The sequence below is a fragment of the Scomber scombrus genome, chromosome 11 (genome assembly GCF_963691925.1).
Source record: "Scomber scombrus chromosome 11, fScoSco1.1, whole genome shotgun sequence".
NCBI lineage: Eukaryota > Metazoa > Chordata > Actinopteri > Scombriformes > Scombridae > Scomber > Scomber scombrus.
This window is the reverse complement of record NC_084980.1, coordinates 13860578-13883037: the sequence shown is the minus strand read 5'-3', so window position 1 is coordinate 13883037 and position 22460 is coordinate 13860578.

The window sequence follows — 22460 nt, the reverse complement described above, 5'->3', positions numbered from 1 at the left end:
TGTTTGCAGACAGGCCTATCAGTTTGGGGTTACCCTGGAAAGAGACACTGATGTGTCCTTAAAATCGGAATCACGTTGCAGGGCCATTATCACAAGTTTAACATCCACAGAAAGATCAGAAGACTTGACTGAGAATGGCAAGCAAAAATAAGCAAGAACAGTAATGTGTTTTGTTTAAAATTTGGACTATTCTGAAATTTTCATACTTTGCAAAGTTATCCAGTGGGCCGGATTGGACCCTTTGCCGGGTATCTTTACACTCCCCTAATGCAGTGCAGGTGTGTAGATGGGCACAGGAGGAAAAAACACATCCCTCTTAATAATAAACCAAAGTACACAAAACCATTGAAGAATATACATGAATATAAACGTACACAACACTATAACATGTAACCTCTCTTATCTGTCTTAAATCTTAAATAACTATCACGCCAGATATTATCTTTTAAAAGCTCCAACTCAAATAGCCTTCTCCTCTCTCTCAACAGTCAAGTCGGAACAGAGAGAAAACTCTGAGGTCTAAAACCAGACTGTCACACAAGAATCTTATATTTACAATGCTTTTGAAAACTTGCTAGTCTAAAAAGTTACTCATCTCTTTGAAATCTTTTATCATGAAATCTTTGTAATTGGTGACAATATAACTTCACTGTTGCTACTGTTATGCATACTATTTATTCAAATATGTTGTTCATACATCTACCTATATCTGTTTTTTACACAGTAATAGCCTCATTGTAATAAAACATACTTTGTGTTTAAATAATGAGAACTGCATGGGCATGCATGACAACAAAGGGATTATTTATCACCATCTGATAGTGTTAGAAAGGGATTTACTGTGCAATAAATGTTCACTTAAAATATAGCTTGTCCTTTGGTCATATTGTGTATCTGACAGCCAGTCCTGTACATTGGTAACTTTTTCTGTCGAAACTCCATTGTTATAATAAATATGCACTGGCTAACTTGATGTCGCCATTTGTCTAGTCTTTCCTGCATCAGGTGTAGCTACAATAGCATTCCTTACATATCTACAGGCTTAATGTGTAACCATTATCTAACTGTGGAACTTAAGAAAATCATTACAAAAAGAAAAAATATTCAAGGAACTTCTGTAACATGATATTCTCTGAAGATGACAGAGTTGTTTTTTACTGGCAGACAACAGTATCATTATTGTCAGAAGTGCACTGCTGCGTGTATGTGTGTGTTCCTGAATGTCTGCAATGCTGATCTGCATGTATAAATAAGATTTGGCTACACGCAGCAGCCACACAGTTATGGATTGGTTTACGCTGTACTTCGTTCTCCTGTTGGGGTTTCTGCCTCGATTTGAAGGTGAGTGAAACATTAACAGATACAATATTGAATAATATTAATATTGTCTTATAAAGTTGAGTAATAGATGTAGAATGTAGAATTACATGTTTCCCCATAATTATTTCATAATACCAAAACAAAATGGTTTTAACAAATATTGCAGTTAAAGATACAAATGTTAAAATTATGTTTCAAATTTGAGTATGTATATGTAAGAAGATTTAGCATTTATTTAACTATTAAGCTTTATTTTTATTGCTAGTTGACCGGTTTGTAAAAGTCAAACTGACTATCAAATATCTAGAATACTAAGATATACTTCTTAAAATTAAATGACAACATAACTTGATTGGATTATGCCAAAAATTTAAATTGCACAAGCATACTGTCTGTGAAAAAAAACCCTACTGGACCAGGGTAATAGTCCTTAGGTACTAAAGATTTTATCTCTAGTTAAATAGTAAACTTGGTTTATTGTTCATTAGTAATTCAAGTGGTTGGTAAACAGACTGTTTATATATTCCATGTTGGTGAGAGGTCATTCATCACTGAAAATTGTTCTGAACTTGGTGGGGAAATGACCCACAGAAATAAGCATTCAGAATAACACCGATTCTTTTGACATTACATCTACATTAAGAAATTAGACTTAATTACATCATGATTATATGCAACTGGTCAGATATGATCCTAATAATGATAAGTGACTTACCATTGGTTGTCTGATGACAGATGTCTAGAAAGAAAGGAGAGAACTGAATAAATGTGTTCCAGATCACTGACAAGTCCATCTTTCGCTTCACCTTAAGTACTCTTTTTCATAAATTCACATGACATCACATGTCTCTTTCTCTTTTAATGTTGTAGCTCAACCAGCACCTCCCCATCCAACAGGTAATGTCCACCAAACCACCCCATACAGTGTAATAGGGCTGTCACTTTTGTCAAAAATCAAGTTCGAACAAATACCAAATGTCACGTAATTCGTAGGAGATGTTACGTATTTTATTATTATTTAGTTATTATAGTATTATATAATTTCATTATTATAACAAATATTTCAAATACTACTCATGTTATTTAAAAAAAAAAAAAAAAAAAAAAGGAAACGGATATTTATCATTGCCACCCAGTGGATGATGCGCAAAGCATCACTGCTTGACCCAAGATACCAAGGGGACCACATGAAGCCACCTGAGCTAAGTGATATAAAAGCAGAACTGGTAGCGAAGATGGCGGCGGCAGCAGAAGCAACACGCGCAATCCGACACCCGGTGCCGCACAAGTGAGAGAGGAAGAGGAATCCGGTGCTGGCACCGCGCCCAAGAAGAAGAAAAGCTCACTTGGCAGCCTTCTTGGGAAAAGATCAGCTACAGCAGCCACTCTCACACCAGATCAGAAAGCCACAGCAGGGATAACAATGTACCTGCAGGAAATGGCTATTGATGGAGAAGAAACCCCTCTAACTTGGTGGAAAACTAACCAGGGTCGTTTTCCGCTCGTGGCCAGGCTTGCACGTAAATATTTATGCATTTGTGCTACCAGCGCTCCATCTGAACGTGTGTTCAGCACAGCTGGTAGTGTTGCTACCCCAGTCCGCAGTCTGTTAAAGCCAGAAAAGGTGAACATGTTGGTGTTTCTGGCCAAAAACTTTGACCTTTAAATTAGTTTGATTTCCTGACACTGTCGTTTTGCATTTGCACTTTTGTACAGAAAAATGTCTAGTTTATAAATATGGCACTTCCTGTTTCCACTAGGGGGCGACACGAGTGAGATCGCCTATGAGCGAATGGAGACGTTGAGGTCGGCACCCTGGACCTGTGTACCAATTTTCATGATGATTGAACTTGATCGGGCGAACGCTGTGGGAGGAGTTAATTTTAGGCAGGAAAAATCAAAACCAAAATGGCCGACTTCCTGTTGGGTTGAGGTCATGAGGTCAAGAGGCTTTTTTGCATATGTGGGTATAATACATATGTGTACCGAATTTTGTGAGCATAGGACAAAGTTAGCAAAATCCCTATGGGCATTTTTGGACTTTGTAGGGGGCGCCATTCTGCGTCGACCATGTGCGACCACCCAAAAATATCGAATTTCGGATGAGGCTGGACGTCCGTGCAAAAGTATAAGCATTTTCGCATTTGGGAAAGGGGCGAAATTGGGGCACGAAATGTCGGAATAATAATAATAATAATAATAACAATAATAATAATAATAAACATTACAATTTCAATAGGGCTTTCGCCAGGCGACTTGCAGTCGCCGCTCGGGCCCTAATAATAATAATAATAATAATAAACATTACAATTTCAATAGGGCTTTCGCCAGGCGACTTGCAGTCGCCGCTCGGGCCCTAATAATAATAATAATAATAATAATAATAATAATAAACATTACAATTTCAATAGGGCTTTCGCCTTGCAGTCGCCGCTCGGGCCCTAATAATAAACATTACAATTTCAATATAGCATTTTTCCCCGGGGGTCTTCCATACCACATGATTACTTGATTACTTTGGGGTCACTTGCACTTTGGGGTCACTTGCAAGTTGGGGCATGAACGAATTTCAATAGGGCTTTCGCCAGGCGACTTGCAGTCGCCGCTCGGGCCCTAATAGTAAACATTACAATTTCAATAGGGCTTTCGCCAGGCGACTTGCAGTCGCCTTTCGGGCCCTAATAAACATTACAATTTCAATAGGGCTTTCACCAGGCGACTTGCAGTCGCCGCTCGGGCCCTAATAATAATAATAAACATTACAATTTCAATAGGGCTTTCGCCAGGCGACTTGCAGTCGCCGCTCAGGCCCTAATAAACATTACAATTTCAATAGGGCTTTCGCCAGGCGACTTGCAGTCGCCGCTCGGGCCCTAATTAATGCAATGTTGATTTTTCAGTTTAACGACTGCAGCTTTCCATGTATACTCCAGGCTGTGCAGGTCCACCAGTGATGTGCTGTGCTGGTCAAAACTCCAACTGTAACAGGGGATGTTACTGTGACGAGGCCTGCCTCACATTGAATGACTGCTGTTCTGACTACAGGTCAGCCTGCACACAACGTAAGTAATGTAATGTATCTGTGTCAATGTAATGTATGCCAGTGTAAGATATGATATTGAAAAGTACTTTAAACTTCATGGTATAACCTTTTCTTCTTTACTACAGCTCTCATCAGTACTCTGCCAAGAAGAACCAGCACAATCAGTACCAGCAATACAATGGCAGAAAACTTAGTCACAACTTTGTCATCCATAGTATCTTCAACAACAGAATCCAGTACAACAAGCAGCAATACTACATCTTCACAAATGAATATGAGCACAATCCCAATGACCATTGGGTCTGCTACTACAACAACCAGCCACACAAACAGCAATATTTCATCTACCCCAGCACATATGAGTACGAAAGTGTCTACACCACCCAGCATAACAAGCAGTAGTGCATCTTCACCTGTACATGTCAGTACAATATCATCTACAATCTCTACCTTTAGAATAACAAACAGAAGTACAATTACACCTTCTACAGCCTCCTCAACAACAGCACCCAGTACAACAAATACATATACATTTGCAGTTATCAACAAAATTTCATCTGCAGTGTCTGCAACTGCAACACCCACTACAACAAGCAGCAGTACATCTACACTAAAGGATATCAGCACAACTTCATCACCCGTAGTCTCTTCTACCGCATCACCCAGTACAACAAGCAGCAGTACATCTACACTAAAGGATATCAGCACAACTTCATCACCCGAAGTCTCTTCTACTGCAACACCCAGTTCAACAAATAGCAGCACATCTGCACTAAGGGATATCAGCACAACTTCATCACCCGTAGTCTCTTCTACCACAACACCCGGTACAACAAGCAGCAGTACATCAACACTAAAGGATATCAGCACAACTTCATCACCCGTAGTCTCTTCTACTGCAACACCCAGTTCAACAAATAGCAGCACATCTGCACTAAGTGATATCAGCACAACTTCATTATCCGTAGTCTCTTCTACCGCAATACCCAGTACAACAAGCAGCAGTATATCTACACTAAAGGATATCAGCACAACTTCATCACATGTAGTCTCTTCTACTGCAACACCCAGTTCAACAAATAACAGTACATCTGGAATAAGGCATATCAGCACAACTTCATCATCCGTAGTCTCTTCTACCGCAATGCCCGGTACATCAAGCAGCAGTATATCTACACTAAAGGATATCAGCACAACTTCATCACATGTAGTCTCTTCTACTGCAACACCCAGTTCAACAAATAGCAGTACATCTGGACTAAGGGATATCAGCACAACTTCATCATCCGTAGTCTCTTCTACCGCAATACCGGGTACAACAAGCAGCAGTGCATCCACACTAAAGGATATCAGCACAACTTCATCAACCGTAGTCTCTTCTACTGCAACACCCAGTTCAACAAATAGCAGCACATCTGGAATAAGGGATATCAGCACAACTTCATCACCCGTAGTCTCTTCTACCACAACACCCGGTACAACAAGCAGCAGTACATCAACACTAAAGGATATCAGCACAACTTCATCACCCGTAGTCTCTTCTACTGCAACACCCAGTTCAACAAATAGCAGCACATCTGCACTAAGTGATATCAGCACAACTTCATTATCCGTAGTCTCTTCTATCGCAATACCCGGTACAACAAGCAGCAGTATATCTACACTAAAGGATATCAGCACAACTTCATCACATGTAGTCTCTTCTACTGCAACACCCAGTTCAACAAATAGCAGTACATCTGGAATAAGGGATATCAGCACAACTTCATCATCCGTAGTCTCTTCTACCGCAATGCCCGGTACATCAAGCAGCAGTATATCTACACTAAAGGATATCAGCACAACTTCATCACCCATAGTCTCTTCTACAACACCCGGTACAACAAGCAGCAGTACATCCACACCAAAGGATATCAGCACAACTTCATCACCCGTAGTCTCTTCTACCGCAACACTAGGTACAACAAGCAGCAGTGCATCCACACTAAAGGATATCAGCACAACTTCATCACCCGTAGTCTCTTCTACCGCAACACCCAGTACAACAAGCAGCAGTACATCCACACTAAAGGATATCAGCACAACTTCATCACCCGTAGTCTCTTCTACCGCAACACTAGGTACAACAAGCAGCAGTGCATCCACACTAAAGGATATCAGCACAACTTCATCACCCGTAGTCTCTTCTACCACAACACCCGGTACAACAAGCAGCAGTACATCTACACTAAAGGATATCAGCACAACTTCATCACCCGTAGTCTCTTCTACCGCAACACCCGGTACAACAAGCCACAGTACATCTACACTAAAGGATATCAGCACAACTTCATCACCCGTTGTCTCTTCTACCGCAACATCCAGTACAACAAGCAGAGGTACATCTACACTAAAGAATATCAGCACAACTTCATCACCCATACTCTCTTCTACAGCAATACCCAGTTCAACAAGCAGCAGTACATCTACACTAAAAGATATCAGCACAACTTCATTACCTGTAATCTCTTCTACCGCAACACCCAGTACAACAAGCAGCAGTACATCTACACTAAAGGATATCAGCACAACTTTATCACTCATAGTCTCTTCGACCGCAACACCCAGTTCAACAAGCAGCAGTACATCTACACTAAAAGATATCAGTACAACTTCATCACCCGTAGTCTCTTCTACCGCAACACCCAGTTCAACAAGCAGCAGTACATCTACACTAAAAGATATCAGCACAACTTCATCACCCGTAGTCTCTTCTACCACATTACCCGGTTCAACAAGCAGCAGTACATCAACACTAAGGGATATCAGCACAACTTCATCACCCATAGTCTCTTCTACTGCAACACCCAGTTCAACATATAGCAGTACATCAACACTAAAGGATATCAGCACAACTTCATCACCCGTAGTCTCTTCTACCGCAACACCCGGTACAACGAGCAGCAGTACATCCACGCTAAAGGATATCAGCATAACTTCATCACCCATACTCTCTCCTACCGCAACACCCGGTACAACAAGCAGCAGTGTATCCACACTAAAGGATATCAGCACAACTTCATCACACGTAGTCTCTTCTACCGCAACATCCGGTACAACAAGCAGCAGTGCATTCACACTAAAGGATATCAGCACAACTTCATCACACGTAGTCTCTTCTACCGCAACACCCGGTACAACAAGCAGCAGTGCATCCACACTAAAGGATATCAGCACAACTTCATCACACGTAGTGTCTTCTACTGCAACACCCAGTACAACAAGCCACAGTGCATCTACACTAAAGGATATCATCACAACTTCATCACCCGTAGTCTCTTCTACCACAACACCCGGTACAACAAGCCACAGTACATCTACACTAAAGGATATCAGCACAACTTCATCACCCATAGTCTCTTCTACCGCAACACCCGGTACAACAAGCCGCAGTACATCTACACTAGAGGACATCAGCACAACTTCATCACATGTAGTCTCTTCTACTGCAACACCCAGTTCAACAAATAGCAGTACATCTGGAATAAGGGATATCAGCACAACTTCATCATCCGTAGTCTCTTCTACTGCAATGCCCGGTACAACAAGCAGCAGTATATCTACACTAAAGGATATCAGCACAACTTCATCACCCATAGTCTCTTCTACCACAACACCCAGTACAACAAGCCACAGTACATCTACACTAAAGGATATCAGCACAACTTCATCACCCATAGTCTCTTCTACTGCAACACCCAGTTCAACAAATAGCAGTACATCTACACTAAGGGATATCAGCACAACTTCATCACCCGTAGTCTCTTCTACCACAACACCCGGTACAACAAGCCGCAGTACATCTACACTAAAGGATATCAGCACACCTTCATCACCCGTAGTCTCTTCTACCGCAACACCCGGTACAACAAGCCGCAGTACATCTACACTAGAGGACATCAGCAGAACTTCATCACCCGTAGTTTCTTCTACCGCAACACCCAGTACAACAAGCAGCAGTACAGCCTCCTCATCCTGGCTTAATTCAGCATCCACTGTCCCAACGACCACAGGTCAGTAGTTGAGATTGTCTACACTAAAGTTATTTCAAAAATTCACAACTGCCATCATGAATACAGTACATTTATTATTGCTAAAAATGTATTGCTAATGTTTGACAACTCTGTGAAACAAAATTGTTAATTGTGCATTGTTTGGATCTGTGTCTGTCAGTAAATAGTGGATCTCCCTTTAGTGGTTCAGCAGAGACGTGTGACTTCCTGTTACTGCCACACCTTTTTTAACTCATTAGAAATAAAGCTTCAGTCTTTTGACAGTTTCCTTGTACTTGTTTGTTTAAGGAACAACAGCAGAAACCAGTACAACTCTGGGTACAACTAGTGCCACATCTTTACCGGAAGATGGCAGCACATCTGGAGTTTCCAACAAAATAACAGATTCCAGCACCATTACCAGCTTTGACAAAGGTACAATCAGTGACATGGACATCTTAAAAGTTTTGTATTTTATCATGCAAGCTGTTAACTACATTTATATTTGCGCCTTTCTCTTTTCAGATGGTCAAATAATTACTCTTCACCTAAAGGCTTCTATTTTATCCCATATTGAGGAAAATGAAGATGTGATTTTAAAGGCTTTATCAGATGTAAGTGCATACAACCTTCACCCAATATTCTTCATTCAGTTACAGTATCACAAAAAACAACTTCCTTACACCTGTAGCTTGTATAGTAAAGTGAATGTCTTCTCTCTTACAGTTTCTATCCCAGGCCCTTCTCCCACAGAACTGTAAGGGCTGTACCTTGACCATCAAAAATAACAAACCCACCTGAGTAAGGACACATGTTTCCACTGATGGAAGCATCAGTTTTACTACTGCTATACTGTGACAACACACTGCACAACTCTCAGAAACAAAGTTTATTCATGTGGGCCATGGCAGCTCTGGGTTCATGTATGAAGTGCAATTAATTTCTCATGTGTAACAAGTTGTCTATTCGCAGAGCAGCAGAACTTGCTGATCACCTGATGCTCTGCTCACCTTACATCTACACACTTGAACAATTAAATAAGAAAGAAGGGAACAGAAAGGACCCAGACATTAACAATACAACTGTGATGCTTGGAGACATACACTGCACATTGGGATTTCACTGAGTCCATTTTAAGGAAGTTGGAATTTCATGCATTTGTTGTGTTCGGTTTTTATGAACGTTATAGCTACGGTTGCTGTGTGCAGTACAGGCTGTGTAAGCAATTTGGATGGGCAACTCAAACACAACACTGGGAGGCAGTTACCTAACTAATAAGGCATCACATCAATCGTAATAGTCGACATAATGCAAACAGGATACTTCTGAACTTGCATCTTGCTCACATTGTGGACATGTATTACGAATTTGCTATCCCAAAATTAGCGTTATTCCCGACGGTGTCAACTATTCTATGTTGGAAGAACATTAACAGTGGATGAGACTTGTGCTCAAACGTTTTTACAGAACATATAATGCAGAAAAAAGATGCTCAGGGTGATTTAGACATTGTATCATTACGTAATTTGTCCAGACTTTAGCCATTAGCCACATTAGCTAGCCAGCTATCCACGCAACTACTTGCATACCTTGTCAGCTAAGTGGAAGCTAATGTGTTAACATGTATTCACACCAAACTGTTTTGTTCAGGGTTCACAGTTCAGTTTGTCTCCAACTGAACTATTGCAATCGTTACAAAAGTGAAAATTTCAATGTGTTTTATTGAAAGTTTCCCCCTGAACATGTGTAACAGTATAACATTACGGTGTAAAACCGCTGCTGCTCTTCATCTCTTCACTCTGAAGTTATAGTTATACATGAACGGCGAAATATTGATAATGACATTTATTGATAAACAATTTTTTTTAAATAGCCTTTCTGATTGGAGTTCAATCAATTTAAATAATGACTGATACTGTACAGTTCTGATGTTTATTTTGTTATTTTATTTTTATTTATTCTCTATTTTGTTAGTGCTAATTTCTAGAAATGTGTAACAATGTTAAATATACCTTATTAGTTATTAATAAGTCTAATAAAGCAGCCTCATATAAGTGCAAAGTCAGTGAACAATCCACATAGAGAAGGTCTATTTTTTTCATTCCACTTCAAAAATGCATTAATATCAGCCACCATATCGGTTATCTGGGAATTTTTCCACTCTAAAATCAGTATGGGTTTCAAAAATCCCACATCGGTCGGGGATTGTCCCTAATGGGTCCTAAATAGCTAGTGCGACTGGGCCAATGTAAAAATGTTAAAATCATCTTGATATTAAGCCAAATACGTAACCGGACCAGTAATAAAGAAATTTACCCCAAGTGTCACACATGACTCATCTACCCCTGAGTTGAAACCAAAAACACAGCGTAAAAAGACATTACCCAATATCCTTGTTATACATGAAAAATGAATTGCACTTCATACACAGACCGTTCTGGCACAGATAAACCACAGACCAGTCAAATTAACTTTAACTAAAAGCGCTAATTTTAGTAGTGGTGTGGTTCAGAAGTCAAGTCAGACAGCTCATCTATGAAATTCGCTTTTGTAGTAAAATTCTACATTGTGGTGAATACAACAAGGAAAGAATAACATTAAAGCAACTACAAGAACAGAATCTGACATAACCTATGGCCCAGAGCCAGTAAAAGTTTATTTAGGCCAAGTTAATTGCCAATCAGAGTCAGGGGTATAGTTTAGAAGGAGGGGAGGACAATTCTCTCCGTTTGATAACTTTAAAAGTAAAGTTAGGCTTTGCTGTCAGCTTTAGGGATAGGAATTGAGAACAGTTTCCAAATTGTCCGATCCATCCGAATCGTATGCCTCAGAGCTTATAAATTCCTCTTATCGATGCCCAGGCGTGTGGTTTTGATGGAATGGAAAATGCAGAACTCATCTGTGAGGACAGTGTTGCCTCCTGACTGTCTTGTAGTTAATCTTCAAGAATGGCAGCAGTTGCAAGCATTTTTTGAGTTAAATAATTACCTGTGTGAGATGAATGTGATGTATACTGTGAACTGTGAACACTGACACTCAGTGGCAAACATTAGGAGAGCGCAGTGAACTCCAGCAAACAAAACCAACTAACCCTAACACACACTACAGGAACATTAATGTTAATGACAGCAAAGCACTCCGCCTCCCCCTGATTTTGTTATTCTCATAGAGGAAGGAGAATGTCAGATGCTTTGAAATTAATTCATTAATTCATTAATGCAGTTAACTTTTGGCTGCAATCCAGGTAATAAAACAGTTGTATTGTCACTGAAAATCTGTGTAAGCCTACTTTGTTCCACACAAAAAAAAAAGTATCAGAAATTGATAAGGCAATTGACAAAGATTTGGACTGACAAGCAGAGTAATGGCATTGGTATCAATAAAACCTTATCAATTCCCATCTCCAGTTAGATTTTACTGTTGCTGTTGTTATGCACACTATTTATTCAAAGGTGTTGTTCTTACCATTATGCATATCTGTATCTTACACAGTAATAGCGTCATTGTAACAAAAAATACTTTGTGTATAAATAATGAGAACTGCATGGACATGCATCACAAAAGGGATTAATTATCACCATCTGATATTGTTAGATGGAGATTTACTGTGCAATAGAGATGGCCCGTTCGCGAACGAATCAGTTCAAAAGAACGACTCTTTAAAACGAACGAACTGACCTGATTCACCGTTTCACTTCTCTCTCGTTCGTTCGTTCGTTGTGTTCACTGTGTGTGGTGAAGAGGGACTGAGAGAGCCAGCCAATCATATGTCGTGTCGTCTACTCTGTTGAGTCACTCGCTCTCAAGATGCGTTCACAGACACTCAGGAAAGATACTGTTCTGTTGAAGCACTCATTTCCGAGTGTTAGCGAATTTTAAGCTAAATGCTAGCTTCCTGAGTGTCTATGAACGCATCTTGAGAGCGAATCACTGACTGAACGAGACCGACTGAGATGAATGAACGAAGTGACTGACTGAACGAGACCGACTGAGATGAATGAACGGAGTGACTGACTGAACGAGACCGACAGGAGAGATATGAACTGAGTGACTTAAGTATCTGGGCTTAATCTCTCTTTTTTAATAACACACATAACAGTAACGTGGCCCAGTTCGTTGCAATATTTCTGCCAAGCTTTTAAACATGTTTGTCAGCATATTGGGTCTTTATTTCTTTATTTAGTAGCCCTTGCTGAAAGTGAACAAAAAATGAAGACAATAAATTAGCCACTGTTGTATTGTACATGATCATGAAGTTGCAGCTATGTATTAACTTTGAACTACTGTGTTGTGTTGACCGTTAGCACGATCGTTTGAGAACGACGAGCTGAGAACTGTGCAGCACTATGATTCACCGGCCGCTGAACAACGCTGTACCGGAAACACGACTGAACGAACTAATGAACGAACTATGTGAACCGATTCTTCCAACTGAACTGACCGACGAGAACTGAATCTCGACAAAGAATCATGAAATCCATCACTACTGTGCAATAAATGTTCACTTAAAATATAGCTTGCACTTTGGTCATATTGTGTATCTGACAGACATTACTGTACATGTCTGTCTGATGAATCTTCATTGTTATAATAAATATGTACTGGTTACATTTGTGTGGCCTTTCGTCAAGTTTAAAAGTTATCTCCCTGCAGAACTCAAGAAAGTAATTACTGAGGTTACATAAGATATAACCATTATCTAACTGTGGAACTGGAGAAAATCATTACTAAAAGAAAAAATATTCAAGGAAGTCCTGTAACATGATATTATCTGAAAAAGACAGTCGCATCCTTCTGGCAGACAACCGTATCATTGTTGACAGGGGTGCACTACTGTGTGTGTGTTCCTGAATTTCTGAAATGCTGATCTGCATGTATAGATAAGACTTGACTAAACAGCCACAGAGTTATGGATTGTTTTACATTGTAAATTGTTTTCCTTTTGGGGTTTGTACCTCCATTTATTTGGTGAGTGAAATATTGCATTTCATGTTGAACAGTTTGATAAAGTTGAGACATACACTGTAAAAAAAAATTACCATTACATAACAGTAAAGTACTGGCAGCTACAAACGCCAACAATTTACTGTTATTTTACAGTATCTCTACTGTAATCTAAAACAACAGTTAATTACTGTAAAAAATATTACAGCACTGTACTGTATAGAATATAAGCTTTACAGTATAATACTGTTAGTTGTTTGCTGTTATTTTACGGTTGCTACTGTAATCTCCTTACAGTTTATTACTGTAATATTTATTAAAACTGTTCCTGTACCGTTTTCCTGTGACCTTTACAGTATAACACTGTTAGAAGCTAATGATTCTAAAATGTTACATTTCAAAATAAAACCCCTGAAAATAGCTATATAGAAATGGCTCCGACAAGAGATGGCCTTACAACACTAGGCATTTAGTATTGGTATCTTGGAGTAATGTAAACAAACTTCAAAGATTCAAATACCCATTGCAATACCATCCTTGGTGATTTCAGTATTTTATATGTAAAATAAATACCACTAAAACTAATCCAATTACACATAATGATAATGCCATATACATTACTCAAAGATATCAATACATTCCAGGCTGACCTTTGAATGGACTCCAGTGTCTTTGCAGCGTGTCTTGGTGTTGAAGTTGAACAGTACAGCGAGCCCTGTGATGACGCTTGGTTGGATGTCTTCGCAGAGGACATGACTTTCAATGCTGATCATCCAGCGTCCAATTGTGGCTTTATCACTAGCAACTGATGCAGACAAAAATGATAGTTAATGTCACAAAACAGTATCAAGTATGGTCATCAGGGTCCTATCCAGGTATTTTAAGGTATTAGAATTGGCTTCAACACTCTTGATGAAATTTTGAACACTCAAAGACTATATCTTCCTTTTTTTACTCTATTACATGAAGTATCATTTATTTCCACAAAAACAACATTGATGAAAGAACTACATCTACAAGAGACCACAACAAAACACAAGTTTATTAGACAGACAGACTGATTGACGTTATACTCTAAGCCTTGCTTATGTGACACTTACCAAGCAGTAACAGGTGTGGACTGGCTGGGAGGTTCAGTGACAGTAACACTGGCTGCAGGTATCTGTAAAACATGGACAATGGCATCCAAGTTAATAGTGAAATTATGCTTACATAACAAGCAAATTTCCCCTCCTTAGGTATGGAGAAAAGCAACATGACACATCCAACAAACATTTTTACATGAATTAACCCCACAACACAACAAATGGTAAAATAGAGACTACTTAGATTTAACAACAAATCAATGAAGAATCACACCGTACCAGTGTTTGATTAGACACAACATTTGACCAAGCTAGCTAACATTACCTTTTTTATTTAGTCTGCTGATTTGATCATTTAGAAATTCAATCCTATAGATATGCTAGCTAACATTAGCATGCATGCTTGCAACATGCGGTTCACAAAGTAGCTAATGTCAAGCGGTTATTTTGATAAAATAATAATATTAATCTTTTTGGGGGAAAAGGCAACTGTGACAAAGTGGGTGAGAGCCTTTGTCCCCAAACACATTTGTGCCATCACTCATTAATTTCACTATACTTGTGTGTTTGCTTGTTTTGTTTGTACCATAAGTTAAGTTTAGTAATCAAACTGTGCAGAGACTTACTATCCCGGGTTTGTTTGTGTTTGCATATTTGGTTATAAGTTACATCTCAGCAGACTTTTGGTTAAAATAAAACACACTGGTATTAAGTTTAGTTAGAGTTTATTGGTTTAGTTTAATGTCACAAGTTTAGTATTTTCTTTCTTTGTTATTCATATACTTACATGTGCACAGGAGACAAAGGGAGGAGGCGGCCTATGTTTCCTTGATTTATAGACTGGTGACATCATTAGTGATGTCACTAGGGAAGAACCATGTGGAGGGGGGTCTTAGAATTATTGTACCACATAATAAGGGGGGTTTTGATTTGATTTAAGTTTAGTTGCAGATGGACTATAGGGACGCTCTATAGAAGTGATGCCATGTGACTGTGATTTAAATGTTAATCTTGTTGGTGCTTACCTGTTTTCAGGAGGGGATCAGGACTTACCTGATGAGTGGTATAGTCCACCTTCATGCAGGGTGCAGGCTGATGAGAGCGCTATATAAGCAGTAGCTTTCAGACTGCTCAGGAAGAGACTGCTTTGGTAGTGTAGCTGTGTACACATTCCTTAAACTTGATTTCAGTTATACTTAGGAGTTAAGTTAACTGTTTAGTTTAGTTTTGTATATCTTTTCTGGTTATACCTGTAACACTTTGTATTATAATACATGACCATGGGACAACTGATCAAGCCTTCTGTGTCTGCCTCCTACTAAAGAGCGTACCACTTTGGTCGGCCTGTATCGCAGATGGTGGCAGTGGTGGGATCAAGGCCAGTAGGAGGCAGCAAAGAAAATGTCAACTAGACAAAAGAAAGCTAAAACTACGGAGGGTCTTCCAGAGGCATCCCAGGATGTCAGTGACCAGCTGGGGGCTGCAGGTGGTCAAGCCCAGGAGCAAGCAAGTATGGCTGCACTGTCAAGTCTTCTTCAGAGTCTGATGCAACAGCAGGCTGATTGTGATCTCAGGACAGAGCAGGAGCGCGAGCGGCAGGAGGACAGGTGGAACCGAATCCAGCACCAGTTTGGCCAGCTTCAGCATGAGGTGCAGAAGGATCGTCAGCTGGTGTTCGGAGCTTCAGCAATCACATCCACCATCTCCATAGAACCTACAGCTGAGCCACCTAACCTCCCAAGTTATGCCAAAGGCAGAGCTGCTGCAAGGGGCTAATGGAGCACAGCATACCGGTCTGGTGAGGTTTCCTGGCTGCAAAAGCCCCAAGATGCAGCCCTACCATGAAGGCGAAGATATTGAACATTATTTAATCACCTTTGAAAGAATTGCTCATGCCTGTCAGTGGCCTCAGGATGAGTGGGCTCTTCACCTAACTCCATTGCTAACTGGTCGAGCTCGTTCTGCATATGTTGCTATGGACATTGATGAAACTATGAGCTATTCAAGAGTAAAAGGTGCTGTTTTGAAGAAGTTTGAAATCAGTGCAGAGACCTATTGTGCGAGGTTCCGTTCCAGTGTGCCAGCAGAAGAGGAGACACCTAAAGAGCTTCAGGTCCGCCTTAAGGACTTATATGCAAAGTGGATGGCTCCCAATGAAAAGACAAAAGAGCAAATTGGAGACACCATCATCAGAACAGTTCCTCAAAGTCCTGAATCCTGAGCTACGCACCTGGGTTAAAGAGCGGGACCCAAAGACCTCCAAAGAAGCAGCAGAATTAGCTGAAGCTTTCCTGGCTGCCCGCCGTTCATCAAGAGTACCTCCCAACCAAGTCCTGCCCACCTACACCCATAAGTACGCCTGCTGGTGGTAGTGAGTATAGAGCCAGGAACACACGACATAGCTTTGTCCCTTCTAATTCAGCTAAATTTGAGCCCAGAAGCAAAGCCCTCTTAGCATGTCACTTATGTGGTCAGACAGGTCATTTTAAGGCAGAGTGTCCTAAGTCCCGCGTTAGTAAAAACTACATGTGTTTTGCTCCCCAGCTGTCAGTCGATGAGCTAGAGAAGGACGATGTCTCCGGAGGTCAACAGGAGGCCCTTACAATAGGGGTGTTGATTGAAGACCGACCCTGTGTAGCCCTCCTAGATTCAGGGAGTAATCGCACCCTAGTCAGGCAGGACAGTCTCCCTAGGGATGTTGTTTTTTGTGGAGGGACAGTTGATGTCTACTGTGTACATGGAGGCAGAGTAAGTTATCCCATAGCTAAGGTAACTATACAGCTGCCCTATCAGGTTGTGTTAGGCTCTGATCTTCCCATTCTCGCAGAATGAATAGCTAAGCAGTCTTGTGAAGCTAGAGCTAGCTGCACCAGTGAGAATTTGCTAGTGGTCACGAGGTCCAAAAGCAAGCAGGAGGAGGCTAGTTCAGTAGTGTCGTGGGAGGAGTTACCTTTTGCTAAGGGGGAGGTGCCAGGGGTGGGGCACGTAAGGCGGCTTAGGGAAAGGAAAAGCAGGAGACAGAGGAGACAGGACAGGGTGAGGGGGACTAAAGTAACTGAACAGGTGTCCGCACCTTTAGAGTCTGACCTGTTTGCCATTTCTAGCGATGTTGCTAAGCTGCAGAGAGAGGATTCTACCCTTTCAGTTTTGTTTTCTAAATGTATGCCTGAGTCCACCCAAGTGACAGGTAGAGGAAAGGAAGCCTTTGTGGTTAAGTGGATATGCTGTATCGCCGTAGTCAGATTGGTGACCAGCTAGTTATTCCCCAGAGTTTGAGGCCCACAGTCCTTAACCTGAGCCATTCTACCCCTTGGGCAGGGCACTTAAGACAGGCAAAAACATTTGCGAGAATGGTCCCGCGTTACTATTGGCCCCGGCAGTATGCTGACACTGTAAATTATTGTCAGGCTTGTCCACAGTGTCAGGTAACAGCACCAGACAGGAAACGAGATAGGGCTCCCCTGATAAGCATGCCCATCATTGATACCCCATTTTCCCGCATTGCCATGGACATTGTAGGCCCACTAGAAAGGCGTAGTGTAGGCCACAGGTACATACTTGTAGTGTGTGATTATGCTACAAGATATCCAGAGGCTTTCCCCCTGAAGAAGACCAAGGCCCGCCAGATAGTCAACTGCCTCATTCAGCTGTTCTCCAGAGTCGGAATCCAAAAGGAGATCATTACCGACCAAGGCACCAACTTCACTTCAGGCCTGCTGAGAGAGGTGTACAGTTTGCTGGGAATTCAAGGGGTGAGGACCAGTCCCTATCATCCACAAACAGATGGCCTCGTGATTCAGGGTCAGACTGGGACCAATGGCTGCCATTCCTACTGTTTGCATACAGAGAAGTCCCACAGTCATCAACTGGGTTTTCACCCTTCCAGCTGCTGTATGGACATTCAGTGAGGGGTCCAATGGATGTCCTAAAGGAGGCATGGGAGGGTCCCATGCCAAAAGAGCGGTGCAGTGAGCTCTCATATGTTCTGAAAATGAGGGAGAGACTGGACCAATTTCAAGAACTTGTTAAGGTTAATCTGGCCCAAGCACAGCAACGACAGAAGCAAAGTTATGACAAGGCTTCTAGGTGGAGAGTTTTCCAGGAGGGCCAGAAGGTTCTCCTCATGTTGCCAACAGTGGCCAGTGGTCTCCTTGCCAAGTGGCAGGGGCCATACCAGATCATAAGAAAGACGGGTCCAGTTACCTATGACCTCTTACCTCTTTTTGCCAGATCGCAGGAAGAAGCATCAAGTCTTTCATGTGAACCTCTTGAAGGAGTGGGTGGACCAACCCGAGCAATCTACAACCTTGTGGGCACGCACAGTTGTTGAGGAGGAGGAGCTTCAGGAGCAGTATTTCCCCTCTACAACAGAGACACCAGTGTTTCCAGATTTAAGTCATCTCACAGCAGATCAGCGCCAAGAGCTGCAAGTCTACATGGCAAAAGAGCTCTTCAGTCAGAAGCCTGGTTGTACATACCTCATTGAACATGGGATCCGTCTGCATTCAGCGGAACAGCGACCAATCAGAGACACCACAAGTCGCATTCCAGCCTGACTTGTTCCTGTGCTCAAACAAGAAGTTGAGGAGATGCTGGCTACAGGAATCATCGAGCCTTCCCGTAGTGAGTGGTGTAGCCCTGTGGTGTTGGTTCCGAAGAAGGATGACCCTAAATTGAGGTTCTGTGTCAACTTTTCAAAGTTGAATGCTGTGTCTGCCTTTTGATCAATATCCAATGCCAAGGGTTGATGAACTCATTGAGCGTTTGGGAAATGCCAACTTCCTAACGACCCTTGACCTCTGCAAAGGGTACTGGCAAGTTCCCCTGACAGAATCATCAAAGGACTTTACAACGTTCAGAGTTCCAAGTGGCTTGTTCCGATTCAGAATGATGCCCTTTGGTTTGCATGGAGCACCAGCAACATTTCAGTTAAGTTTTGAGAGGAGCAGAGGGCTACGCAGCAGCTTACATTGATGACATTGTTATCTTTAGCCGGACCTGGGAGGGGCATGTGCAACTTCTTCAATCTTGCGGATGTCTTCCAACGCATCCAGAGTGCCGGTTTGGTAATCAATGCTAAGAAGTGTCACATTGCTAAGTCTGAGGTTCAGTATCTTGGCTATATGATTGGAGGAGGGGGCATTCGTCCTCAGGTAGGGAAGGTAGAGGCAATTGCAGCTACACCACTACCTAACACCAAGAGGAGGCTAAGGTCATTCTTGGGGTTAGTGGGCTGGTATCGCCGACTAATTCCCAACTTTTCATCTAGATCTGCATTATTAACGGACATGATATTCAGCTGTTCCAAATAGGTCACTGACAAATCCACCTTACACTAAGCAGCAACCTCCAGCGTTGAAAAACGAAGCCAACCCAGAAAAGCCAAAAACTACATTTCCTCGAATGATCACTTGAGTCTGGCTCCGAAAGCGAGTCAATCCTTACAGACCCCATGTTAAAATGCCACACTTTACAGCAGAGATAAACATGATTAGTACATTGGTTAGGCAGCCTGACCATGGCGTATCCCCAGAACCACAGAAATGAAAATTAAACACAAGATGCTGAATTTGATAAAAATGCAATTATTACCTTGTTAAGTAAAGCACCGGAGCAGGGTGGATTACAATGGTGATGAAGGAGAGCAGCAGGTGGTAATCTTCTCGGTCCAGTGCAATCAAGGCGAAAATCACCTTATATTCTTCCTGTTTCTTCCATCTATCTTGAATACGTTTTTGCCCATTGTATGATTTTCTATGTTGACTGTGTGCTAAATCAGGTGGTGGGACCTGATGCAATATGTTGCTCACATGAGTTGTGGGTGGACTTAAACAAAAAAATATTGTATTATACCGTAAAATGACACAGTAGCTTACTGTTAGTATTTTTTTGCATGAAGGCATCGCCATTAACAGTATTTATCTGTATTCATGAAAAACGGTACATAACTGTATGAAATTCACTGTATTTTTACAGTAATTTGTTACAGTGTAGAATGGCATGTTTTTTTAGTTTTATTCAATTGAGGTTTATTTTATTGCTATTATCTAACTGTGGAACTTAAGAAAATCATTCCAAAAAGAAAACATATTTAAGGAACTTCTATAACATGGTCACGTGATGACGCCGAGTAAGATGGCTGCTTAGGCTGAGAGCTGTGGCACCACCCTTTGACATTTTGTGTGAATATATCGGCTTTTGCATTTTTTTCCACATTTTTCTCTCACAAATTGCCGATTGTAACTTTTTCTCACCACCGATATGCCGAATAACCGGAAAAATGATGCAAGTGCATCTCAACAACAACAGAGCACCAGGGCTAACGTTAGCTTTAGAGCTAACCCGGCCTCTCCTGTTGCGCCTGCCCGGCAGCCCGTGGATGAGTCAACTTCCATTGCTAAAATACATGAGCTTCTTCAGAAACTATCAGAGTCTCAAACGAAAATCCTCAACGACCAAACCAAACACTTTGCAGACATCCGCAAAGACGTGTCAGAAACGAGAAGAGCTGTCGAGGCGGTCGAAGCTAAATTAGCTGACGTGCTAACCAGGATGACTAGCGCCGAGGCTCGTTTGGACATGCTAGAAGAAGCAGAGAGGCAGCGGTGCGACTCGCCCCCGGCTGCGAGTTCTGAAGTTGAAAGGCTGAACGCCAAGCTAACTGAGTATGAGGACCGGGAAAGGCGAGTTAATCTACGCATTTATGGATTCCCAGAACGGGTTGAAGATTAAGATGCTATATCGTTTTTGAGAGATACCCTCCCTGAAATCCTCCTAGATGACTTCCAAGGGGGTCTGGATTTGGAGCGTGCCCATCGATCGCTATTGCCAGCTAAGCCCGGAGCCCCCCCAAGGCCTTTCATCGTGCGCTTCCTGAGGTTTCAACAGAAGGAGCGGGTGAGACAACTGGCGAGAGAAATCGGAGACGTCCGTTGGCAGAATCACAAAATAAGCTTCTATCAAGATTTCTCCAAGGCCACGCAGGAGCGACGACACTCCTTTCTGGAGTGTAAACGTCTGCTTCACTCAGCTAAAATCCCGTTTGGCATCGGGTATCCAGCTGTGCTTTCATTCACAACAGCAAGCGGGGTAAAGCATCGTTTTGATGACCCCAAGAAGGCTCTGAGATGCATCAAAAACCTGTAAGTGACACTGACTTCAAATGACCCCCCCCCCCCCCCCCCCCCCCCCCCCCGTCAGAGTGACCTGGGTAAGACAACGTGATTTATGTTTTATCTTCATATCTTCAGCCCCCTCTCTGATGGACATTTAGATTAACATTTTTCGTTTCATTATATTGAAGATGGGAATGTTTTGTTTTGTTCCTTCATCCCGGCGTCATCACTATTGTTTTTATTGGCATACACTGTATTATAATCTATAGGCCATACGTGCACTATCAGTAGGTGTGCATTCATACTGTATCTGTGCCTAGGCTGCAAGTGATGTGGATCCACGGGGTGTGTATGTGGGATGGGGAGCTTGTCCAAAGATGTCACAGACTGCTAAAGGTGCCACATAATTGTTACAAACCAGATGTTTTATTGCTAGAAGAGGAAAAAAAAAAAAAAATTCACACTGCTGCTATTTTTGATATTTGATAATTGGTGGTGTTGCTGCCTTACTTGGGTGGCCAGAAACTCATAGTTCTTTGAGTTAGTTGTCCGGTTGTGGATTTATCAGGAAGGTTTGAAAGTATTTTTCTTCTTCACCTTCCTTTGTTCTTTTTGGTGTTTTTGATGTTTTTTGTCCTTTCTTGTTTTGGGGTGGGTTTTTTTTTTGGATCCAGACTTTTCTCTTACTACTATGGAGGCAACTTCATTTATTTTTTATTTTTTACAACTTCTTTTAGCGTATGACTGCTCTTAATCTCATTTCAGTCAATGCCAGGGGTCTTAACATTCCACATAAAAGAACTACTGTACTAGATTTTCTCCGTAAGAAAAATATAGATTTTGCTATGATTCAGGAATCACATCTATTATCCAAAGATGCGGGTCGCTTAGCTAATAAGTTTTATCACCCCATTGCAACTTC